General features: G+C 51.4%; 1 protein-coding gene across 2 annotated transcripts in view; it reads right to left on the bottom strand.

Annotated features, from left to right (window-relative positions):
- Sp1 (transcription factor Sp8) overlaps window positions 1-24,778 on the bottom strand; it is a 77,637-nt gene that overhangs the window by 39,923 nt on the left and 12,936 nt on the right. The gene's annotated exons all lie outside the window — the stretch shown is intronic.

Raw genomic sequence — 24,778 nt, 5'->3', positions numbered from 1 at the left:
GATGTCGGCTACCGTGTGCAATAAATATTGATGCTCGCTCTCATTACAGAATCTCCTCGGTACACCCTGTTGGTTATTCTGTCGATGGTGGCGAGCCCACGATAATTACCGTGTTAGACGCCGAATAAGCAACGCGTTTAGGAGTGATGTTTCATCGCGGTTCCAGCGATGGCTATCGTTCGAAACAAGGGTGTACGATCCGCGAATCCTGTGGAGGAAACGTAGTCCAGTCAACGAAGTGGTCGGACGAAAATCGAAGGAACACAATTTTTGACTTTGGGACTTTGTTTGGACTAGTTAGGAGGTAAACATACTAAAAGTGCCCACTCCTAGGAGGTCCCTCTTTTCGGTTTTCGCTTATATCTCGAAAACTATGCGTCCTAGTGATAAGACTACTACATATAAGATTAAAGCTCACAAAATGTGCCACAAGATTGACTCCATTCAGTTTTTCGCTATCTCGCATAGTTTCCGAAATATCTGCGCTCAAAATTCACTAATTTTGAAAGAAAGAATTTTTGCCTCACGCCTTTTGCCTTATTTGGCTAGCTAATTCTTCAGCCCTTCGTCCTACGAAAAAGTCATAACAGAGGAAGTTGTAGAGCATTAAATTTCCTTCAAGAATGTATATTAATTTACTATTTTATCTTCAACCGTTTCAAAGTTAGAGCAATTGTAACTTTATGTGTAAATTGCAAAATTTTGCAGACAAACATAAGTTCCGGATTTTCCGTTATTCCACTGCTCTAACTCTATATGTAAGTCAATATATACGTATTTATATGTATAAATAGTATGTATTATATATTACATAAGTGGAACATAAAGGAATAATGTATATATGTATTACATAATACTATTTTCAGGTACGTATGTAGTTCTTCAAAAGTAATATTGTTTGGTGTCGTTGAATAGTATCTTCGACACCCCAAATCTAATGGAACCACTTTCAGAGCTCCATCTCTCACGTCTACAGAAATACAATGACAATGACCTCCATAATACAACACCTCCTAGGAGTGGGGACTTTTAGTATGTTTACCTCCTAACTAGATCAAACAAAGTCCCAAGGTCAAAAATTGTGTTCCTTCCCCCGTTTGAGCATTCATTGACTCGACTAACGGAGTTCTCGCTGCTTCAGGAGAATGCGAGCAGTTTCAACAGAGAGGAGGCTGTCGCTCTTTCCGTTCGGCGTTTTAGGGATCCGAGAAATTTACGATAGTTGGAACGAAGAAGCAGGAGACGTCGAAGAGCCAGTTTGCTCCGGGGGGGGATCTCTAGGCCGGCGAGATATATCGATACATAAACATCGATATCGACGCGCAAATGACGGTATACGTGGGCGTGTTCGTGCAGTTTCCGCCGATACGTGTACGTAGGTGGATTGGATTCTATCGGATGTCCGCGGTGCGCAGCGGGGTTTGGCTGGGTGCGGGTGGCTGTCGCTGAACGAGTCACGGTACAACGCTGGACCGACTCTTCCCTCTGGCCCCGGCTGCCCTGTAATCGCGATTCGCGCACTGTAATAATTATTGGCCAGGCTCTGTCATCAGCGGCGACATCTATATACACAAGCGACCGACCTAGCCGTGCCCGTCGCCGCTCCGCGCTGCGCATCGTCGTGTCGACGTGCCGTCGACGTACGCGAGAAAAGCGAGGAAAAGGGAGTCCAAACGGAAATAACTCGCGCGGCCTTCTACATAGACGTAGCGGCGCATAGAAGGAAACCGGGGGTGTGCGAGCGGATCTCGTAGCCGCGGGTCACAAGCGAGCTCATCAGGAGCGTATTGTGCGACGGTTTTATAATCAAGCCGGCCTCGTTACCGTCTCCCTTCTTTCCCCACCCCTACTGGAAAACGGGCGGGGATCGCGGCAATTAAATCGGAAAGGAGCCGAGTCCTCAGGGTTATCGCTTGCTTACCGGTTTATGAAGCTATCGCGGTGCTCAATATTTTAAGGCTAATGGAGGTGCGCGAAAATCGCGCCGGCCAATGCATTAACGACCGCGCGAAAGATTTTCGTCGGAACGTGTGTTTACCGGGTCTGTTATATGGAATTAATAGAGGCGAGGTTAAGTGGTCGGTGTCTCGAAAGTGGCAAACTCCGCCGACCGAGTATCGTATTATGGTCGGTGATTTAGTCGACGCGTTAGCAGCTGGTAATATCTCCGCGACGGGACTCGCGTATCTCACCGTCATCTTTACATCTCGCGTATTTCCATACAAGAGTGCCGGCATTTGAATATCCCCGTGTCTCTTCTTCCGTCTCTCTCTTTCGCCTCGCTCGTCCTCGCCCCCTCGCCTTCGCTCTCGTCTCCTGTTCTCGCTCGAAACCAGACGGGCCTGCACGCCCGAGCGAATTACACAGCCGACATCGGACCGTGGCGATCTGATATCTCCTCGACCGATGTAACGCTGCTACGCGAGGCGCAATGACTGGCGAAAATGAAACAATTTTGACAGCGCGTCTAATTAACCTGCCTCCCCCCGAGATCTCCCTCCGTCGCGTCTGGGCCCCCGTCCATTGTTTCCGTAATTTATTTACAAATATTTTTACAAGGATCCCCCCGCGTACATCGTGGTTCTAATTAATTTGGCAGGGACGAAGGGACGCGACGCGTTTCCGATCGAACGATCGTTTTCTATGGGGAACAATCGGCGTCACCGGTCGTGGGTAATGCCTCCGGGCGATCGTACACGAATTCAATCGCGTTACTTCCGGTCCAGCCGCTTCCAGAGCCGGCCGTGATTGGTCGCCAGGCGAATCGATTCGTTGGAAGACTATTCCGAGGATTCGCGGAAAATTTCGCATCAACGACAACGGCCACGTCGCTGAGATCATCTCGCCCGATGACTCGTTCTTCCGGATCTCGGACGGGTGGTCGGTAAAAAACAGAAAAGCCGGGGAAAAAGCGGTCGGATCCATCCTGTCTCGAAGCGGTCTCATTTCCTTTCGATCGTACCTCATTCTTGACTAATTGCCGGTCGCGTAACGAGAAAAGACGGCCGTTTTCCATGGAATTTTTCGCTCGCTCCGTCCTCCGCGATCGGGAACGTTGCCTTTCTTATTCGCGGGATATCTATCGAGATTTCAGATTCCCAAGGGCGACAGGTCCGATTGAACCGTCAATTTTTCAGTTTTCAGGACGATCGAGTCTGCTAATTGCACGCGCGTCGAACGGCCAATGCTCGTTCGATCGTAATTGTCGCTAATTGCTGACAATCGGCATGAATAATTGATGCGTTTTTCGAGCGTTTTCTTCCCGCTATGATTGATCCGAGCGAGTGGACTACACCACCGTGGTCTTTTCGCTTTTTCTCTCGTTCTATCTCTCTTTCTCTCTCTCTCTCTCTCGCTTCTCGCCTCTCCTCGTTCTCTGTACGAGCGGCACGGCCAGCCGGAGATGGACCGGTCGAGATAACGCCGCCAGGCCGGTAACTGCGGTAATTGTCGGTGATTAGAGGAGTCATAATTACCGGTCCACGTATAACGTTACCGAGTCCATTCATTCTTCGCTCGATTCCTCGCCGCGTTTTCTCCCTTTTGCTCGTACCCCCTCTCTCTCTCTCTTTCTCTTTTACTCTCGTTCCTCGCTCGATCTCGTAACCGACGAGATTCATCGAGTTTTTGCGAAAGACACGATCCAGCTACGGGTAACTGTAAAATCTCTCCCTCGTTCCCGGAGACGAATGATAAACGGTGAATAGATTCGCGCGGCGCGAGCCACGCATCCGTCTCACCGTTCGCCGTTCGGAAACGAGACTCCGCGAGTTCCCACGTGCGGAACTAGAGAGAGAGAACAATTAAAAGATACTTTAATAACACCTCGGCCGAAGTTGCCTATTATGGTGCACGCGAGACGATCGCCCTAGCCCGCAGGGGAACAGAAACTCTTCTTTCTGGTGGGCGCAGGGGGACCACGGGTCTAGCGCAAGATTTTTCTACAACTGACGAGGGTGCTCTCGAGTCATATATCTCCCTCGTGGCTGTGCCGGAGTTTCGACGTTTGAACGGCCCACGAAATTATAGCACGGACAACGGCGTTTCGACGTTCCAGCGTTCGCACCTTCGCCTCGTCCTTTTTCAGTAAGGGGTAGTCTTGTTTCCAGGAGTGCAAGGGTTGCGCCTTCTCATTCCTCGATAAAGATGGGGGTTTTCAGTAGTCGAAAGCGCTGGATAAGATACGAGGCGTAATTTGTATTATTCTGAGGCTTAAAGCTGCGAGAGATCAGTGCCACCTGATCGAGGAAGTCGAGGGGAATACAGTTTTACCCCTTCTCTGATGACCAAATTAATATTTGACTAGTCTAAGGTCTTACAAGGAGAGTGTTGGTATAGAAAATCATTTTATATTGCTTCTTATTTATACAGGGTGGTTCACGCAACTTGCACACACTTATATAACTTCCGAAGTATTCGTTGCACGAAAAAGTTTTGTATACAGAAGTTGCATGGTGTGAATGCTCCTCACTCCTCACTGGAGTGTGACTTCTCCTTTACAAGATATAAGGTATGTAGTGTCATAATAGGGGACTATACCATATTTGGGCACTTTACCCTAACTGTACAAAGTTTCAATCAAATCCGCGACCCATCGACCTCACACTCTCCTTGTTAGTGTGGGATGTTGGAATATGCTCATGGTGCTGGAATGGAACAGTGGAAAGGAAAAATCGATCAGTTTTGGTCGATTCTGGCGACAGATTGATCTTCCATCTGATTTGATCTTTTATCTAGCGCTTTTGTCTACTAAAAAACCCCATCATTGCATTACCGAGAAATGAGAAGGCTCATCCCGCACTCTTGCAGTCAATCACATCCGAAAACGAAGTCCGAGTAATCCCTCTTCCTGGGAAAGGAAGTTCGCCGGTGACAAACGTTTCCTCGGGGGAAAAGAATCGAGTAATATGTGGGTCGACATTGTGCGCCGAGGGTTGGCGTGTATCGAAGTGCGTGCGTGTCGACGGAAAAAGATGCGCGTCAAGATACGTCGCGGAGCATCGTGTATCTTAATTCCCCGGTCATAATTAGCCTGGTAACAAGTTACTTTTCCCCGGCGAGGATCGACTCAACACCTACCGTGGAAAACCGCAATTACCGGCATAAACCGTCGGAATATACGAAGCCGGCCGGGGGCGCTGAGTATCGTACGTGTCAATGATACCGCTCAATTTCCACGATAATTGGAGCCGATGCGCGAAAGTGCACGGCAGTTACAAACCCCCCCGCGAGACTCGACCCAATTAGCTTATCGATCGTTCCCGATAGATAGGCCGCCGGAGCCCATTAACTCGCGTCGCTTCTACAACCGCGGTAGAGATGCTTCTTGGATAAAGGCGGTGGTCGCCGTGGTTCGACACCGCTTTGCCGTCTCAATTATCGATCACGCGGACGCGCGTAATCAATCATTCGTCGCATCGCTGTATGTATGGAAACGACGGCTTCAACCTCGGGTCCAACTTCGGCTGCAGATTGCACGGTAACACGGAACAGCGCGCGACCAATGAAAGCAACTGGACGGAGACATAATGGTGGGATCGACGAAAAGTGGTCGCATGCGATCTCAACCGTGGAGTGGGCCAGCCGTGTGCGCGCACGACGATATCGAGAGTCATTTTCTCGATAATTAGATACGATAGACTGCCGCGAATGGGAGAACGTGCCGAGCCTGGCTGATGCAAAAGACCGCTCTACCAACGCGTCCACCAGATATACTATCTATAATATCGTGTCGCGAGCACGACAAAAAAAAAACCACGGAGAGTCGGTGGTCTAGCTGTTAGCGACCGCAGTTCGTTATCGCCGATGGTCGCCGGATAACGATAAACCTAGGCAGCTGTTTCGCTGACCAGAATGCGCCGCTAAAAGCTATCGCGACTTCTCCAGCTGCTGTTCGTGGTTCTACGGGCCGAATTGCCCCGAAGGCCAACACTTCGGGGACGAACGAGTGTTCCTCGCTGGGAACAGTGCCCCGGAGGGCAATCTACGGCCGAGGCTGCTCCGATCGCTCTCGTTTCGCTCGTATCATAATTTCGACGTGGTTGAACCGGGTGCGGGAGACTCTCCCGTGTAAAAGCCCGTCACGGAAACGACGTTTCAACGAGTCAACGCATCGCGACCGTAGCCCCGTGCCTTTAATAGCGTCGTTTAAGCGAACCTGCCCGGAGGTGGACGTTGCTAGACAGCCACGACGAAAGAAGAATGGCGGGGAGAGACTCGTGACGTCGCCCGGTACATGCAAGACTGTTCGGTTTACGAGCCTGTAGAGGATACCACGGAAGAAGAGGAGAGAAGGAAGAGTGGAAAGAAACGGGGGAAAAAGGAACGACACGACCGCGGCACGAACGAGGTAAAAAGCGAAAGGCGCGAGAAGGGGAAACATTATCCTCCCACGCAGCTTGGGACGGACCTCGAAATTCCGCAGATAAAATCGGCGCCTTGCTCGAGCCGGCCAATGTATTCATAATGGCCGTTCGCTCGGCTTTATTCCGAAGCGACGCGTCTTCGGACGACGGAAAATCGTGAATTCGGGAAGCTGGACGACGTCGTCGCAGCTCGTTTTGCGTCTCGATCGAAGATCGCGGAAATGATCGGCGAATCGGAGAGATTCGCTCGGGGAACGGACCGGTGCGTCGGGATCGCAGCCGAGAGGAAAATGGGATCAGAGATAGCAGTCGGACCGTTTAGTATGCAGCGATGCATTCATATCAATCGTGGCATGCATATGCAACGCGCGACGTCCACGCTTTGGAAGCGCGAGCGCGACGAGGAAAGGGAGAAACGTAACGGCGACGCATAAATTTCATCGCCGCCTTTCGGTCACCGATAGCCGAGAGCTATCTCGTCGCGTACACTTCCTACGCCGCGATTTTCGCCGATCTCTGTTCTCTCTGCCCGGCGTTCGACGCTCGGAGAGAAAAGCCGAGGAGACGCCGCGCGCTCCGCACGCAATCGCAAACTGCGACATCCTGCGTCGCTCGCGGCCGTAATTATCTTGTAAGTATTTCCGCGAAATGTTGCGTGCCGGGACAATTTTCCAGCGACGCGTTCCTCTATAAAACTAGTCGGCGCGGCGCGCCACGGGACGCCGAGAGAAGCCTGCATAAAATATCGCACAGGAAACGAACAGCGAGCGATTCTCTTTCGTGTCTCTATTCCTCGGGGATCGTTTCGAAATCGCGAGATGCTCCTTGGTCGGACGAACGGTGTGCATATTCATGGGATCTCGTGTTCGCAACGCGTACGGAGAAACATACGGCTTGCTCGGGTCACAGCCGATTCGACCGGAAGAGATTGATTCGAGAGTCCGAGCGTGGCTTGAACTTACGTTCGACGGTCCAACAAACCCGTACATAGTTGGTAGCTAAATTCACTTACCAGCTGAAACAGAAAGAAGAGAACGTGATCGCCTCTGGTACGATAACACGCTACCTAGATTTAATCGTTTTCTTTTCTAATTGCAGCGATAATAACTTTATTCGCATTCGTTAAAAACTATGAAATAATCGCAGGTACGTAACGTGTTAAAAAAAGAAGAGGAATAGCCGTTCGGTCGACAAATCAAGCGGTAGCTGCTCGGGGAAGATCGCTTCACGGTATTTTCCGAAGCGAATCCCCGGCAAAGTGTAGCGAAAGCCGGGTTCCTCGATCGGCGAGGGACAAGCGGATGGTAGGGCAGAGTGTTTCGGTGGCAGAGGCAGAGAAAGGGGCAGCGAGAGGCAGAGGGGAGCAAAGGGAGGCGGCGGATGGAGGCAGAAGCGGGGTAGTCGACGGGGTTGCGGAGGCCGCGCGTGTACGCGTACCTTCACGTACACGTAGGAGGGTAGGTGCGCGTAAAGTGTACACAGGCGCGGTACGGTGCGGCTGGTAAGAGGAAGACGTGATCGATGCCCGTGGGATGCGAGGGCGTTCCTGGTGCGGGAGGCGCACGAGACAAATGGACGTCGCGCGTCTCCCGACCACGCCTTCCCGCGGGAGAAGAAACTCCGTTGCGTGTACCCTTGCCTTTGGCTTTTGCCTCTGCCTCTCTGCCTCGATTCACGACGCTCTGCTGCTCTCGTCTCGTCTCGTCTCGTTTCGTTTCGTTACTCCGAGTTAGGGTAGTCCTCGCGGATAAATATTCAACCTCGTTCCATTCGGTTCGAATCGACGTCTCCGCGGAGACAAATCTACCCGGCGCTGCCTCAGCGAAACGCTTCTCGCGGAATCTCGAAGAAATGCTCGCGTTCGAACATATTCCTCCGCGTACAACGTTTAAGTGACTTTCAGCACCTTTCGCCGGGAGAACGAGCAGAAATCGAAGTTCGCCCCTGTTTCGTGGCTGGAGAAGTCGATACAAAGAGCGCGCGCCGACAGAAGGCGCAGCACACGAGTCCCGATAAAATATGCATGGGGCTCGCGGCGGCACGACAACGATACCAGTTTGTCCTCGATGACAATAGCGCGATCAGAGCTAAACAGGTATAAACTTTGCGAGCAGGGCATCGCGGGGCGCGGACCGTGACACGGAGAGTATTCTCTCGCACTGTCCTTCTGTCGGCGAGCTCTCTCTCTCCGTCGCGTATCGGCGGGATTTTCTAAACATAGCCAGTGGACGCGCTAGTTATAGCGGAGCGATGCATTCGCGATTTTTCTTTTTCGCCGGGGTAGGTCGAGGAGGTGTCGAGCGGCACACGCACGCATCTCGCGTCTCGCGTCACATCGAGCCTATAAATAATACGAGGCGGCGCGGCAAAGCCGAGGAAAAATGGAGGCGAGGAAGGAGGCACGCGCGGGGACGCGAAAGCCACGATATTTAAATTCAACCGAGCCGCAACGAGCTACAAACAAGACGAACGCCGATAAATATTCAACGGGCCTCCGAACGCGCGGACTCCTATGGTCGTCGCGTCGTCCCCGCGGCTACGAGCACGAAGCCTCTCGAGTCGAGTCGAGAACTCGAGTTCTCGACCGAGGCTATATGCACCTGCAACGCTCGCACGCGTCCTTTACCCGAGAACCCGATTCCCTTAAATCATCTCCGATCCGTCGCCTTTCGATCACTGTCTCGATCGATTCCTCTCGCGATCCTCCCGTTCCCCCATTAATGCAAAACGGCTTCCGCGAACCGATCCTTTCGTTTGACAGACATTTTTTCACCGCCGGACGCTTCAAGATTTATTTCTTACGTACAATTTGAAAGTATAATATTGTACCATCGGAACCCGGCCGAAAAAAATTGTTTCTAAAGCGGCCGGGAATATTGGGCGGCCGGATAGCGCCGCATAATTAACACCGACGTGGATGTCGGATCAATAGGATCGAGGTGTGCGTGCCGTCGTCATGGGGCGACGACAAGGGAAAGCCGGAATTTCAGAATCCTCGTTGATATCGATCGTCAATCCCGTGACGGCGACGCGGAGCGAGGGACGCGCCAACGGAGAAACACCGTTAATTACTTCCGTCCTCGCGAAAACGTGTCGCTATTAAAGCGGGCCGGAAACCACCCGACGACGTCCTCGAAAGTTTTGCCAGGGCGACGACGCGCCCCCGTTGCCCTCGATAACGACGAATCGTCTCGATCGTGTCCTCCGCCGAGGGACGAGAAAACGTGTACGTCGTGGAAAAACCGGGGAACTCGGGCTGCTAGGGTTTCGGACGAGGTTCGTTGCTGGATGAGTCGCTTATCGTTTACAATGGGCAGAGGTGGACGCGCGAGACGCGTCAGAATTGCGTCCCATTGGATCGGAGACCACCCAAGGCGCGTTGGTCCCGGACACGCCACGGGCCATCCTCGGGAGGACGGCTAACGATAGCGAAAACCTGTCCTAGCAGCGGGATCCGCGAGATAAGGTGGTGAATGCAGGTGTTTAGCGGTCGGCCAGTCATCGCGTTGTCATTACTTACGGCTGACACCGAGCCCGGTGAATCTGGGGAGTGGTGCGTCGCTGCGCTCTCCGCGGGGGTCGGACACCCTTTTGAACGTCGGGGATCAGGATCACCGGACGCATCCGAGAACAAAACCCGATCGCGATGCGAGCTTGCGATTCCCTTTCAATATTCCTCGACGCTCGTACAAATTAGATCCAGGGACACGAACAACTCCGGCGCGTCCCCCCTCGATCCTCCAGCACCGCGAGAACTGTTTAAAACTATTGTGTACGAAGGTTCCGATCGAAACAGTCACGATTCGATAGCGATCTACCGCGTGGGTTTCCGATTCTCTCGCTTCGAGCCAAAGATGGCGGTGCCTGGAATCGAAGCTGTGGGTGTAACGCTTCCAAGAAAAATTCGTCAAAAGCGGAATTGAAGTACGGCGAAAGCAAGGTCGCGAGAGCTTTCTCCTCGCGGATGCAGCGGAACGGTATCCGAACCTCTCGGCCAGCGGAAATCAAAGAGCAGAAGAAGCGCTGATTGAACGGAGCGGCCGTGGTATTCCTTTGATGCGCGGCGCTCCACCGTGATTTACGATAGACGCCGGTTTTTTCATGCCCCACGAGCATCTCCAGTTCAGCGCGTGGGACGATAATTTTCCATAATTATTCTGCCACTAGTGGGGCATGCACGTTAGGGTCTCGCTAACGAGCTTACGCCACGAACGAGCGAATCGACACCACGCTCTATACCGTTACCGCACAAATTGCTTTTCGTGTCAGTGGGACAATTACTCGAGGAACATATCCAGAACCGATCGTCCTGCCGATAGACGTCGTCGGAACGTGGAAGAAACAAGCGGGCGAAGATGTCCTCGGTACCGCGGGGTCTAGCTCGAGGGCACGGCGAGATTTACGAGCGCTCGGTAATGCGGAATAATGCCGTTTGCATCGGCAACGACTGAATTTATTAACTTCGTCACGCGTCATCACCTGCGCGCGATTTTCGCGAAAAGTTGCCGAGCCGTGCGCGCGGCGCAAATCACCGGCCATCCGGCGAGCGGAGATCAAGAGAAGCGCGCGAACTCTTGTAGCTTCCACAGGACGGCTCCTACAAAGTATTACCTCTAATTGTCCGTGTCTAATGCAAAGAGCTTAAGAAACTCCCATACTCCGTGTTTATAGTTCGCGAATCGTCTAAATCGAGCGGAAAGTTTGCAAAGGAGATTCAATCGCTGCAAAACACGCCTCGAAAGACGCAATAAAATCGGGAACAATTAACACCGCAACTGAACCCAAACAAACCGACAAAGAAAGCGACTTAATTGCATCGGCGATTGCTCGAGCGAGTCCAGTAGTTTCCAGTTTAGTAATCTATGTAGAACCTCGTTTACACGAACCAGTTAATGCGAAAACCACGCGCAGATGCGCGAACTACAGCGTGCATTGATACGAACGTCGACCTCTGTTATCGGAACAAATAAGTCGAAACGAACTAAAAAATTTCTCTGATGGCTGGTAGGTGCACCCTGCGTAGAAACGTGTCCCGTTTCCACGCGTGTACGCGTGTGTGGCGTGCGTGCGCGCGCGTGAATAGCGTGTGCTCGATGCGTCACGGTTCTCTGACTGCGGGCCACCACGCCCATCGCGACCGCACTCGCTCGTCCATGACGCGGAGCAAAGACGCCGGTGTCGGTCGCCTCACGACGCAAACAAGTTCGAGGGGTGTGGATGCAACGAGACGCCAAAAATACGTGCGAAGAAACCTTGTTGCAGCCTGCTCGCCGCAGTCCTCCAACAGCCGGCAATTCTGCTCGCCGCGTTCTCGGGGGTGCGAAACTCCGCCGTTTCGATCCCCTTAACCCTTTGCACTCGGAGCTATTTTAACTCGAAAATTAAACGCTTCTTCCGACCCAGAATATTTCCATTTTCTATGATTTTTTTGAAGTTTTATGAATCTTCAGTCATTAATGTCATGATTTTATTGAAATTTATATTAAATTTTGTTGTACGCGCAGATTTGGGCGTACATATAACTGTATATTTAATATTTAAGCGAATACATAAATTACATATAACGTGTCTCCTCTTTCTGTGCTGATTGATTCGGATCGACTTTCGTCGCGGCTTTACCCCACTCTATCTCCAACTACGGCGCTCATTCTGCTATTACATGTTTTCAGAACTGGTGATTGCCTACAAATTTTTCTATCTATTCCGACACGAATTTTATAACAGAAGAAATTTTGAACCAATTGCTTAAAATTTTGTGGAAATATATTATTAATCATTTAACCGGATTCGGTATTTTATGGAGAACCAGGAAAAAATTATTTTCTCCTTTTTAGTGCATTTTAATATAAGCGTGGTTTTTATCAAGTTTTTTTTGTATACTTCTTACATCAACACCTTCCCCTCATCCAGAAGAGAAAAAGTTTGAAAGGAGCCACATGTCGCAAACAAATAGTTATTGAGATATAAGCTGTTAAAGTTTGTGCAAAATTTGATTGCGTGGAGTTATACGTATAGACAAAAGTCTACTACTACAGTCAACACGACCGTGTCGATGAGACAGAACATAATCGTGTGTATGACTCGAGGCGCGTACGACGTCATCGCGCATCGTCTCCCTGCCCATTCGGATCTTTGAAGTTGCAAAATATGAAAGAGTACTTTATAATTATAATTATACAAGAATACCGTAGAATGTAAAATATAAGAATATTAATCCTGTATTATAAAAAGTTACCGCACCTCACCGTTCCTCCAGCGGATTAGGCAATACATAATATACATATACCTGTAAAGGACGTTATAGCAAGCAAAAAACGCATGCGAATCTTCAACGCCAACAGATGGACAACACGTGCGACGGACCCATCGAAGCGACGAGCGGACTACCCATATAAATATTGTTATTGACGACCGAAGACAATACCAAAAGGAATTTCTTTGACAGTTTCCCCACTTCTCAGCCTAAATTCCTTCCGACACACTCCCGTCCAATTAACAAACGAAACTTTTCCCCACCTAAATCCACCTCGAAGAACTGAGGTGACAAGATTACATTCCTTTCAATTGTAATCGTCAATCGGACAATTGATTAATGATTAACTGCTGAAATTTCGAAATGAAATACGGAATCAAAACTATATGAATACTGTAAAATGTAAACTGAGTTTAGGTGTATTGTCATTTGGTCTATAATACAAACTCTGTTAACGTGCTTTTATGTTCTTTTTCGATGATTTCTTGTTTTAATCAACGATTGACGATTAACATCATCAATCGATTGAATCAATCGTCGATTTTTCAATTTTTAAAATTTTAATATCGATGAATGTCCAACTCTGCTTAGTACGGGACTAGCGACTTAAGACATGATCATGTTCTGTCTCATAGACACGGTCGGGTGAACTGTAATAGTAGGCTTTTATCTATGCGTATAATTCTACACAATCAAATTTTGCAAGAACATCCTTTCACTCTTTCCCTTCTCGATGAGTAGAAGGTATTGATGTAAAGAAAACTTAAACAACCATTTTCTTTGTTGGAAACAATCTTGCGGCAGGTTTCTCTTACAAATGTCCACCGATTCAGAGGTGTAGATTCACCCCTACGCCAGATGTGACCATACTTTTTATACATCCTGTACAGCAATTTCTAGTGGCGCCTCAGAGTCACCATTCGAGTGTTAAGTGTTCAGTCTCTCCTATACATACTCCCGAAGAAATTCATTTTGAGGAATTGGAAGAAGGGATTCGACGTGCGAAATTCAAAGGAGATTCGCGGAAGGGAGATTCGTATCTGGGACGAGCGAACTTTTCACGGCGGACTGTGCGGCGCGGCGGAGCGATCGGCAGCATCTCATAATCGGCGGCGGGGTTTATCGTCGCTGGATCGGGGCCTTGTTCGCGAGTCATGCGGAAAACGAGGAGTACGCCGAGATCAAATACCGGGAGCTCGTTGTCCGTACGCGTGCACGTTATACCGGGGCAGGAAACTCGGAATCAGAGATCCCGTCGGATGGCGATGGAGAATAATTGCGCGTTTGCGCTCGTTGCGGGAGGAGGATTCCATGGCCGCCTCCACGACTCCCGGTAGTAATTATCGAATCCCTCCTTCGCCTCCACCTCCGCTCCTCGGCCTTCTCTTTTGCCCTACTCGGTCGGTACCCGCGACTCTTGGCTCTTTCGCCCCTTATTTCTCCTCGGCTCGTGTATTATTATTCGGTGTGTGCACCTACTGGCTAGCCGAGCACCGGTGAACCGACTCCGCTTCGCTCGGGCATCCAGCATCGGTACCTACTCCTCCATCCAGACCATCGGCCTGGATCAGAAGCCACCCTGACACGAAGATTACTGGAATTAAGCCTTTAGTTCCGAGGTAACCGCGCGACTCGCCCTCAGAACCAATCGTCTCCGATTTTTTTCCTCCTCTCGGGATCTCCTCTCGGCAAGGTTTAACTAGGCACACTCGCGGACGCTCCTCCCGATGCAAGAAACTTGCATCGATCCGTGCCAGCGGCTCGAACACCGCCGCGACATTTTAATTGCTCGATTGCCCCGGCAACTCCTTCCCCACATACCCGAGTTTCCGTCCTATCCAGTCGAAATGAAAGTGTCTCTCCGTCGCATCGCGTCGCGCGTCGGTTGGCAGATCGGAATCATCGACAACGTCTCAATCGGCCGGACGATTATCGCGAGATAGCATCGGCTCTCCGCGTTAAGCTCCATTAAAGCGTCTTCGCACGGTGACAGGTAACATTTGCGCGTCGCCAGTTCGCGCTCGCGGGAATTAAAATGCAAATTGACGGTCGCGAAAGTCCCGCCCGAGTCACCTAACTCGTTCCGCGTTATCAATCCGGATCACAAAAACAAAAACAATGAGAAACAGAAGAGAAAACGAAACCGTATTGCGATCCGGGCGGAAAGTAATTCGTTACTTTTCGATGTTTCGTTGTTTCCTGCCGGCCGGGCCGTTCCGCGTCTCCGCGCTCCTCGCTTTCCCCCGTACAGCACGGAATGCCAAATGAGGTCCGCCATCCTCGAGGTTTCGCCGATACGTTCGGCCGAACCCCCGAGAAATGCGTGCAGGTGTGTGCCGGGGCCCGGGCGGTGTCTTTTTATCTTCCCTCGACGTTGTCCGCACGCGATTCCGGGTCTAGAAACCCGGAGAGCCGAGTTCTCGTGGTGGGCCCACGCGCCAAAACGTTTGTCTCTGGGAGGATCCTTGTACCGCCACCGCAAGCTCTAGTAATTACTCCGACTGAGATACCGATCTGCCGCTCCAGGAAACCTCGAAAAATCTGGAATGGGAGGGCAACACGGAGACCACCAAGGAATCGACGCTCTGGAATTTCGGTATCTCGGCTTTTCTTCGTGAAATATAGAGTCGTCAGCGCGCTCCCCTTTTCTCGGCCTGTGTCTTCTTTCGCCGTACAATGCGCATAATTTCGCAGGCGACCGCTTTTACCGCGGTTAAATCCCTGTAATATCGAGTCCGACTTTTCCATTTCCTCGTTGACGAAAATATAGGTGTGCAATATAAATTTTCCTATCCTTCTAGGAAATCGCAAACGACAAGGAAGTCGACGTCGTTCTAATCGTCGTGAGTGTAGAGAAAATGGTAGGGCGAGGGGTAAAGCGTCATATTTCGAGCTCGGAGGCAACGTGTCATCAACGGTGTTTTCGCAGGGAATATATGTATGTACGTCGACAGGCAGGCGAGCTCGTGATTCTCGATGGAAATCGCGCGTCGTCCAGGTCGAATCCGTCGAAGGAACGAACTTCAGTGTCCGGTGTGTCCCCTCGCCGAGCTGTCTCAATATTTCCGCGCATAAGTAATAAATAGGTCGGCGGTCGGACGGCAGCAATTTCTGAAATATCGGCGCGAGAAGTTTGTCCGGCACGTCGGTGTGCAACATTTATGCGCCCTCGACTGCGATAACCCTCTTGGCCACTTTACGCAATTGCCGGTGACAAGAAATGTTGCGCGCACGGGGTTTGTCATTTTTGTCCCGAGGACACAGCCGCGCAACGTGTCATCTGCGAGCCACACGATTGCCGATCGAGGCCGGAAGCGACGTCGCACGCGGTGACTTTTTTGCTTTTCTTTTTTTTTTCCGCTGCCGCGCGTCGCCCCGGTTGACAGAAGGTAATACGTGGGCGTGTAAACCGAGCGACACGCGTGTCCAGCGAAACTTTTTCCGGGCCGGTCGGACCAAAAGTAGAAAAGTTTCCGCGCCTCGTGTCGATCCTATCACCGTTCATTTTCCTTCATCCACGACAGTACACGGTCCTGGGTGTTGCGTCTCTCATGCTTTATTCAGCCCGGCCGGCCGAGCCGGGCCGTTTGACTAACGTTTACCGTCGCCCACTTATGAAACTGCATCGATGCGACCCCGAGAGCTCGATGCGTCGCCGAGACTCGCGAGGGAGGATCCCGTTCGGGGACGATCAATTAACGGGACGGTTTCCCCGATCGGCCAGACCACCGGCTGACACAAACGGTGACTTTGTTTCGGTTCGCGACTCTCGTCGAGGCTCATCGTCGAACGTCCCCTGGGGCCACATTAGGGGCGGCACGACTCCTCGTCCCTTAATCGTGGCCGGAGGAGTCGATATCGCCGCGAGAATCGGGCTCCATCGGCGCAAATAGAGTGCCTATAAATAACGAGGCCACCCCGAGTGTTGTGATTACATTACCTACGCCGGGGAATCAAACGGACCGGGAAAAGAGAGAGAGACGTGAAGAGAAACCGACGAGCTTTCGACGATACGACCGCAAGGGCTTCCACGTGCTGCTGGGGAGCGTTGTCGCGGCAGCACGGAGAGGGAAAACCCACCCGGGGGAGTCTCTGCGGCAGATTAAATCTCCGCTGGTTAGCGTTTGATTAAACTCGGGAGTGAGACCGATGTTAATGCTCGGCCCGCGCTCGATTGCAACCCACCGGAATTGACAGCGCGAGAACGACGCGCCTCGTAAAACAGTCCCGTCACCCGGCTCCTCTCTCTTTTTCGGCGGATACATAGTCGCCAGGTTTGATTCTGCGCGCTGACTCCGACATTTTCTGTCCACGACCAGGCTCCTTCTCTCGCGAATCTCGTCACCCGCCCTACAAAGACGTGAACACTCGAGGAAGACAGCGTTTCGGCGATCTTCGTTTCTCCACCTTTTCATTGTAAGCGACCGCTCGCGGGCGTGCGCCGACTCATTCATAACGCCTTCGACAGATTTGTTTAATTACTTAATTGCCCGCTTCGGACCCGGCCTGTACGCTCGCGCTGGCAGATGTCGAAACCCCGCGGGCGCATTGCAGAACGAGTTCTCGCCGGCTTATCCGATTTCCACGCTGAAAAATTCGCCGAACGATTCGATCGACGCTCTCACGAAATTCGAGAATCTGGACTCGTACTTCTCAGCGTTCTTGTTTCGCTCAAAGCGTTAGCGTACTGACAATTTTCCCAAGATCGCCGAGTTTGAGGACCAGCTCTACTCGTCGCGACGGGGAGCAGCGATCTCGCTCATTTCCCGACGCTAAATTCAATCGCGGCCGATATTAACCTTCTGAAGGAATCGCGCGGGTCGGCGCAGAAAAGGAGAAAAGAGGAGAGAGGCGGAGGGGAGTGCAAGGGGGGGAAGAGACCGAGTCGGAGCGGAGTCGAGTCGAGTCGAAGGGCCTCACAATTAGCGCATACATCACTGGCTGAGAGGCCGCGAGGGGCTAGGAGAAGGCCCGTACTGGCAACCTGTTATTATATACGCGGTCCGAAATACGCATGTATCACTCACGCACACAGGTTTTCGTCCGGTGAACACGTACGGCCCGTCGGTGGATTAATTCGCACGCGGCCCGATCGCGAACGACGATGGGAGGCGCGCCACTTGCACGACGAAACTCGATTTACGAGCCAACGGATCGCCGTCTCTCGCAGCTCTCGCAGCCCCGTGCGACCGGGATCCTTATCGCGTCCTGGTCCTGCTTATGCCCTCCGTCGCGAGATCCTCCTCGTGTCAATTCCTCCGTATTTCGTGAGCGATCGTTCCATTTTTCAACGAATTACCGTCGGACCGCGTTTAATTAACGCAAGAACCCGCGGTCCGGGGGAAATTGATTTATCGAAGGAACGATAGCCGCTTGTAAATCAACCCGTTGCCACGAAAAATTTCGATCGCGTGGGTCGATGGAAATCGCGAGAGACGCCGCGCCGCGGAGAGAAGTATATCGAGTTACCTAACGTTTCGACGGGGAAGTATCGTGGGATGACTAACGGCCGAATCGCGGCTCTCGGCTAATGGCAACGTTTTTTCAGGGATCGCGTAATTGATAGCTTCGAATAATAAACGCGCGAGCGCACGCGTAGAAGCGATAACTTTTCGAGATACGGCCCAGGAATTATTAACGCGTCCCCCTCGCGACGCTAATAATCGATGATGCAATTGTAATCTACGTTCCGCCAAGCCGAGAACCTTTTGCCTACGCCTATCCGTGCCCGCGCGAGCGCGTATCGTGTAAAAGTTGCGGCGCGCAGTGGTCCAAACGGCCGATTTAGGAGGGCAAAAGTCTAAACGCTTCTAATAATCGATAATTCTTTGTTACATGTATTCTATACACATTAGGTGAGTATAAAGAAGGCTAATAGAGTTCCGTAAGTTTATTGAAATATTTTTCTTTCTTAAAATATAGCAGAGGAAGCAACGTGTTTCAATTTATAATGCCAGTTTTAATTTACAGTGACAGAAAAGAGAAACTTGTACACACAATTCTTCTTTTTTACAAAAGCATAATTTTCGGAAATGAAATACGAATGGGAAACATTCATGTGGGTGGCCCATAACGATAGAAAATCAATCTCTTTTTGTTTACGCTCTCTACGACTCGCGAAAATAACTGCCAATCGGCGATTCAACAACGATGCCACAACACCAGGCATTCCTTGCCCATTACTTCATTTTTCTGCAAATAAATTTGATGAAACCATAAACTACATATTTCATTCCTAATATTCATGTAAAAATTAACGCGAATACCGGCGTATATCATTAATATTTCCTACAACAAACTTGAAAAATAAATTTCTTAATGCTTCCTTGAGAAACACTGTTTAAACATTTCCGAAAAATTGTTTCATTTCTTTTCATATCTTCCTAATGCTTCTGAACGCGGCTATTATAATTAGAATCAATATTAACGTTCCAAACAATAAATAATAGGTGAAAAGAATGTCCTTTATATCGATGTACTTTTCATACTGCTACTTTCAACGTATGTTACACTCAACAATAATTGATTTGCGAAGTAAAATTGTCGATTTTATCTTCTACAGACATGTGTGTCGATGTAAGAAACAGTATTAAATACTTCATGTTTGGTTTTCTGACTTTTGCACTGCTAAATCGGCCGTTTGGACCACTGTGGCGGCGGTGTTCGTTGTTCAAAGGGTTCGTTCAGTTTTCCTTTTTGAGGAGCCAGGACGTTTCGAACAGTGACGATAAGAAGCGATTCGGCGACAACGGGGATCGCGTCGTAAATAATTGATCGACGGTTCCCGTATTAATAACGGCCACAGCATCCAAGTACCAGGATCGTGTCAAGGACCACCCGCGGCGAGCTGCCCCGACAATGCCGGGGACAGACGACACGACACAATCAGGGACTCCCTGTTCCGCTAGCAGCCTTGCTAATAAATTATTAAAGGGACACCCTCTGGAAGTGACGTTGGAATATTACGGCGAGAATGACTGTCCCGTGCTCTCCTCGTGGTCGGTACGCACGCTACATCGGGGGCTACATCTCCGCAAAAAAGGCCATCTCGCCGCGCGAAAGACGGCCCCGCGGTATCGTCTCTCCTCTTCTTCGTTTTCTCTCCCGCGGAAAAATGTAGCAACCCCGACATTACGGTCGTTCGTTGTCAGCCGGACTTCCACGTGAAGCGGTCATAATTTTCGCGTCTGACGCGGCAAAGATTAATCGCCGTATTAATTTTACTCGCGTGTATTTTTCGTTCGAGCCGGTACGTGCCCGCGACAGGTAATTAAACGGAGTTTAAACCGGGGCCGCTCGGACAAAGTGAAAATCGGCAAAAGTTTCCCTCGTCGAAGAGGAATCGTTCGAGAGAAACGAGAGCCAGCCAACCCTCCGACGCCCTTTCGCCTCTCATTCCTCCCGAGACGTTAACGAGACGGAATTCGAGACGGTCGATTGGCCGACAGCGGCGCCCGGTTCGTTTCCTTTGTCTTACCGACGGAGAATTTTCTTTCGCCACTGAGAGTCTCGTTTTCGGCAGGAAACGATTTCCAAGGCATTCGAAACTCGAGAGAGGTTTCCCTGTCCATCGAAGACCATGACCGGTAATGGGAATCCAGCGCAAAGACAATGGGCCAGGCCGTCACGCCTGCTAATACCGGCCGGAATATCGCGCAGATTCTTCGCGCTCGAGTTCGGAAAAGGGGTGATTCTTTGTCTGTGCCTCGAGCCGGAGGGCTGAACCGGCTCCGTGGCGAATTTAAAATCACGCCGAGAGAGATTTTTCTTAGCGGAGGATCACACGGGAGGGCTAACGAACGCTAATTACCGCGAGTCGAAAGCGCACCGCTAATTCAACGACAACGGTGCACGTGTCGTTATCTAAGCGTGGCCGAAAGTGCGCGCAATTTACGCGGCACTAATTCGGCAAAGCTTCATTAGGGTCGACCTCGGGGTCCGTACTTAGACGACGCGGGGGGTATAATCATAGTTTAAATTCGGCTCCCATCCATTGAAAATCAGTGGCTCTGACCCGCTTCGCAATCAGGATACCGGTTAGGGGGATAGTGGGTGGGGGCTATCATGGGGCATTTGATCCGCGGCGGGTCATCAATATTGCATGAGGGGACCACGAACGCGCGTACGATCATGCCAAATGCTGGGAATCAAAATAGTGACGGAGTTTACAGTTCGAGAGAGGGAACCGGCGCATCATCACTCCCCGCGTATCCATGCGAGGGCACGAGTTTCGACTTCAGCGCGCGTTTCCAGGTTTTTGCGTGGGCACGCTTCGCGACAAATAAAAAGAGCGCAACGAAATTTCATAATTCTTTACGGCGATCGAATTACCCCGGGATTTCGATAAATGGCCGGTCCTTTTAACGATCCGAGCGAGCTTCGTGCGTCCTCGGTGGTACAAGGGAGAGAATCAAAGGCAAAAAGAAGGGCTGGGGCGACGAGTCTCGGGAACACGTTCGACTCGTACTTCGTATTACGGCGAGATACGTCTGTGTGTGCGCACCGAGTAGGCCACCAAGGTAGAAGGCGCGCAAAACGGACGTGGATGAGACGCAGGAGACCCGACCGAGACGAACAGGAGGAAGAGGAGAAAGAGCAGCAAAGGGAGGAGGAGAATGGAGAGGATGAGAGCGAAACAGCGCAGAGAAGAGTATGGGGGGGAAAAAGGAATAAGACAAAGTTCCGATGCGAACGAGCGATCGTAAGAATGGAGGGTGGAAGGAAGAGAATTTAAGAGGGACGCGAGATCGCCGACATCGGAAATGGAAGCAAATATCTCGCGATACGAAGCCCGGGGAGCCGTGCGCGACGCGCGTATCCACCGTATCCAGCGACGACGCCCACCCCGAATCGAGGATCGACCTGGTTTGCCCTCCATCTTCCTCGTCGTTCTTCTCTTCCCCCGGTATGCCGCAATGGCGCGGCCTGCGTGGTATTCGTTCGTTCTTAATGGCAAATAAAGCAGGTGGAGTCGAGCGGAGAGAACCTCTCGTGATTGCCGGATTAATTGGCTGTAGCGTGGCTGCAGCGGTAACGGAGGATGTACACGGCACGGATTATTATCCGTCTGTTCGACGGAGGGTTATCCTAAACGTTTCTTCCGCGGCTCTTTCCGTCTTCTTACTCTCTTTTCGTTCTCTCCCACGTCTTTTCCGGTCGAACCTCCGCGAGAGATCGGTCGGAGCAATCGCTGCGAAGAGATATCCGCGGTGGAATGCGTGCGAGAGCTCTCGAAACGGTTCGAACAATTGTAATAGTTTTTAACGGTGTTACCGGTTGCGCGGCGTCGCTTCCCTCTGTATCGCAACCACCGAACGGAACTCGGGCATTTTCTGGTTAAATTATGGGAAGAACGAGCCGCCGCCGACTTCACGGAGGAACGCGTAATTAAAGGCCATAACCGGGAGTCGAGGTGCGAATTGATAGTCGGTTGCGTGAACGCGATTACATGCACGAGTACACGCCGCGTTTCTTCACCTTTTTAATATTTCTATAAGCGATCCTCCCATGAGAAGCCGAGGCTATACATATTGTGCGCCGCGATCCCCCACTCCACCGGTGCCCGGCCAAAAGTGGAGCTACCACGGCGAACGAGGGACGAAACGACGTCGAAGTGCTGACGCGGTAACCATCTTGGTTTCCCTGAGTGGCACTGCCGGTAAATGCCACGGGTTTCGAGGGTGACTGCGAGAGAGGAAGCGCAGGAGGTCTCGATTCCGAGGCTGGGAGGGAATGAAAGGGAGAGAAAGAGAGAGAGAGAGAGAACTCTGAGCGACGTGACCGCAAGAATCGATGCGGACGTCCCGGAAAATCGTGTGCCAGGCTGCCACCGCGCCGGTGTGCTGATGCCTTTTGCTTCTGCTGCTGCTGACGCGGTGTTTTCGTGATTCGCAAGACTTTCTCGCGCTGGGATAACCGTTTTATATTATACGGTCCTCGTCGTTGCTTTCCCAATCGTGGAAGAACATCTCCGAGATACGAGCCGCGCGGAGCCGTCCTCTTTCTGGTGCGCTCCGCTTTTAGGATCGTTGAATACGCAACGAGGCGCGCCGTTCAAATGAAAACACCGAAGACGGTCGCGAGGAACGGGGGGGACGACGACGAGCGGAAAGCAAAAGTGTGCAAACGCCACGATAAATGTCCCTTTTTTTTCCCTGCCGGCGGCGAACAGATTCATTCCGGAGGGGAGCGCGCGATCGACCTATGACCCCCCGAAAAAATGAGAGCGTACTCGAGTCCCGAAGTGATGTACAGCGACTACGGCTTCCGCGCGCACGTCCGCTCCGTCCTCATGAATTCCATTAGCCGTACGTTTATCGGGCTCGTATTTTATTCGACGTGTTCGCCGGAGTTCGATCGTGCCACCGGCCCGGATAGAAGCCGAGATTTATACCGAGGTTTCTGGAAACGCTGCGGATAACGCGATCTCCTCGAAGGAAATCGAACCTCGACCGGTCCGAAAATCATCGACGCGTTCGTTCCAGGAGTAAACAGGAAAAACGAGGAGCTTCGAGGCTGATTCGATAACGTTTAGACGCTGCGCTTTATCGTTCGGGAGCCATCGTAATCGCTCGAGAACGGGACAACACGCCGAGGAACGCCGCGGTGTTCGATCGGAAGAACAACGACGCAAACCTTCGACGGTATGGATATAATTAGTCGCTACCGTTCTGTAATCCCGATCAAAACCCGGTGGTATCGGACTAATAACAAGCCTCTCGCGGCAATTAACCACGTCGAGCTAGTCGTTAAACATTAGCCTATATACATAGAAAACAGGGACTCGCGCGGCGAGTTTAACGCATGATCGACTCGGACACCTTTCCCGTAAATTTTTCCGAGAGATTCGAGCCGTAAACATCGCTTCCGGTCTGCGAGACTTTTTGGAACGGTACGGGACTGTCGCGCGACGACACGCGATTCCTGTGGCGCGCGTGCATCGCTCGAGAGAGAGAGAGAGAGAGAGGCCCATTGAAATTTTCCCCGACACGGCGTCGGGTCGCGTCGCGTTCTCACGCGTTTCCCATGTTACACAGATCAATCTATATGCAGCGACGTTAATGGCGCAAAAAGCTTGTAAACGACTTCTTTAAGCAGCTCTAAATTATATTCCCCCGACGTTTGCAAATATACGATAGCCGGTTTTTTCCTCGGGTGTAATTGAAGCCGATCGGCCGTTGCGAGAATGAAAATAGATTGACGGGATAATTAAATTGCGATTGACAAAAACATCGATCGTTCAGCAGCTGCAACAACGTCGATGGTGGCACGTAATTACCGGTACCGGTGCCGGTACCGTTTCCGGACGAGTGGGTTCCTCGTTCGCGCTTCGGAAAACTTGTTCCCAAGGGCCGAAGCCAAGGGTTCGCGAGCGCTGCTCTGAATTTCGTGGAAAAATTTCGATAACCCGGAGCGTTTTCAGCTCGGAGTCGCGTTCGACCGCGATCTCGCGCTTCTTGCGCCCTTTTTTTCGCGGTCGATCTTTTGCGTAACCTATTGGCAAAAAGGAGGCTAACGAGCGGCAATCTTCTCCGAGAAGAGCGATGGACGGTGGGGGTGCGCGGAGGTGGTACAGGAGACGAGTTGAGGAAAAAATGACGAGCGGGTAGATACGTTTCCGACATTCGGAAGGCCGAGATAAACGTTGCTCCGCGTCTTCGGCGGGGGTAGAGACTCAAGGCCGTCGCGCCGCGTTGCGTTCTGCTCCGCTCTGTTCTGCCATGGCAAGAAATCCGTGGATCGCGTGCTCCACCTAACTTTTCGCCGGGCGATGTGTGCGCGAGGCCTCAAGACGCATAATGACGATGTTCTCTGTCGGCTCCACGCAAAGAGTCACGACTCGAAAGCGACCGGCGCGGCGACCGGTGGCCGCTCTGTTACGCGGAAGCCTGCCAGCTAAACATTCCCGAAAGGATATTCGATCGGTTCCTACCCCTGTCTTCGCGTTCCTCTAGGCCAGGCGTGGGTCACGGTCGCTCTAGATTGCTCACGCAGGCAAATAATCGTTCGACCGCCACGGGTCTTTGGAAACATTCAGACCAGGACTGTCAGGCGATCGTGCTTTCAAAGACGTTGGCAAAAGTCGGTTCGTGTAAGCGAACCGAATGTAGCATGAAAAAGAAAGGACTCAACTGGCGAGGTAAACCATGTGTGTGTCCAT

Source organism: Lasioglossum baleicum, chromosome 8 (assembly GCF_051020765.1).
Source record: "Lasioglossum baleicum chromosome 8, iyLasBale1, whole genome shotgun sequence".
NCBI lineage: Eukaryota > Metazoa > Arthropoda > Insecta > Hymenoptera > Halictidae > Lasioglossum > Lasioglossum baleicum.
This window is presented reverse-complemented; position numbering and strand designations above follow the sequence as displayed.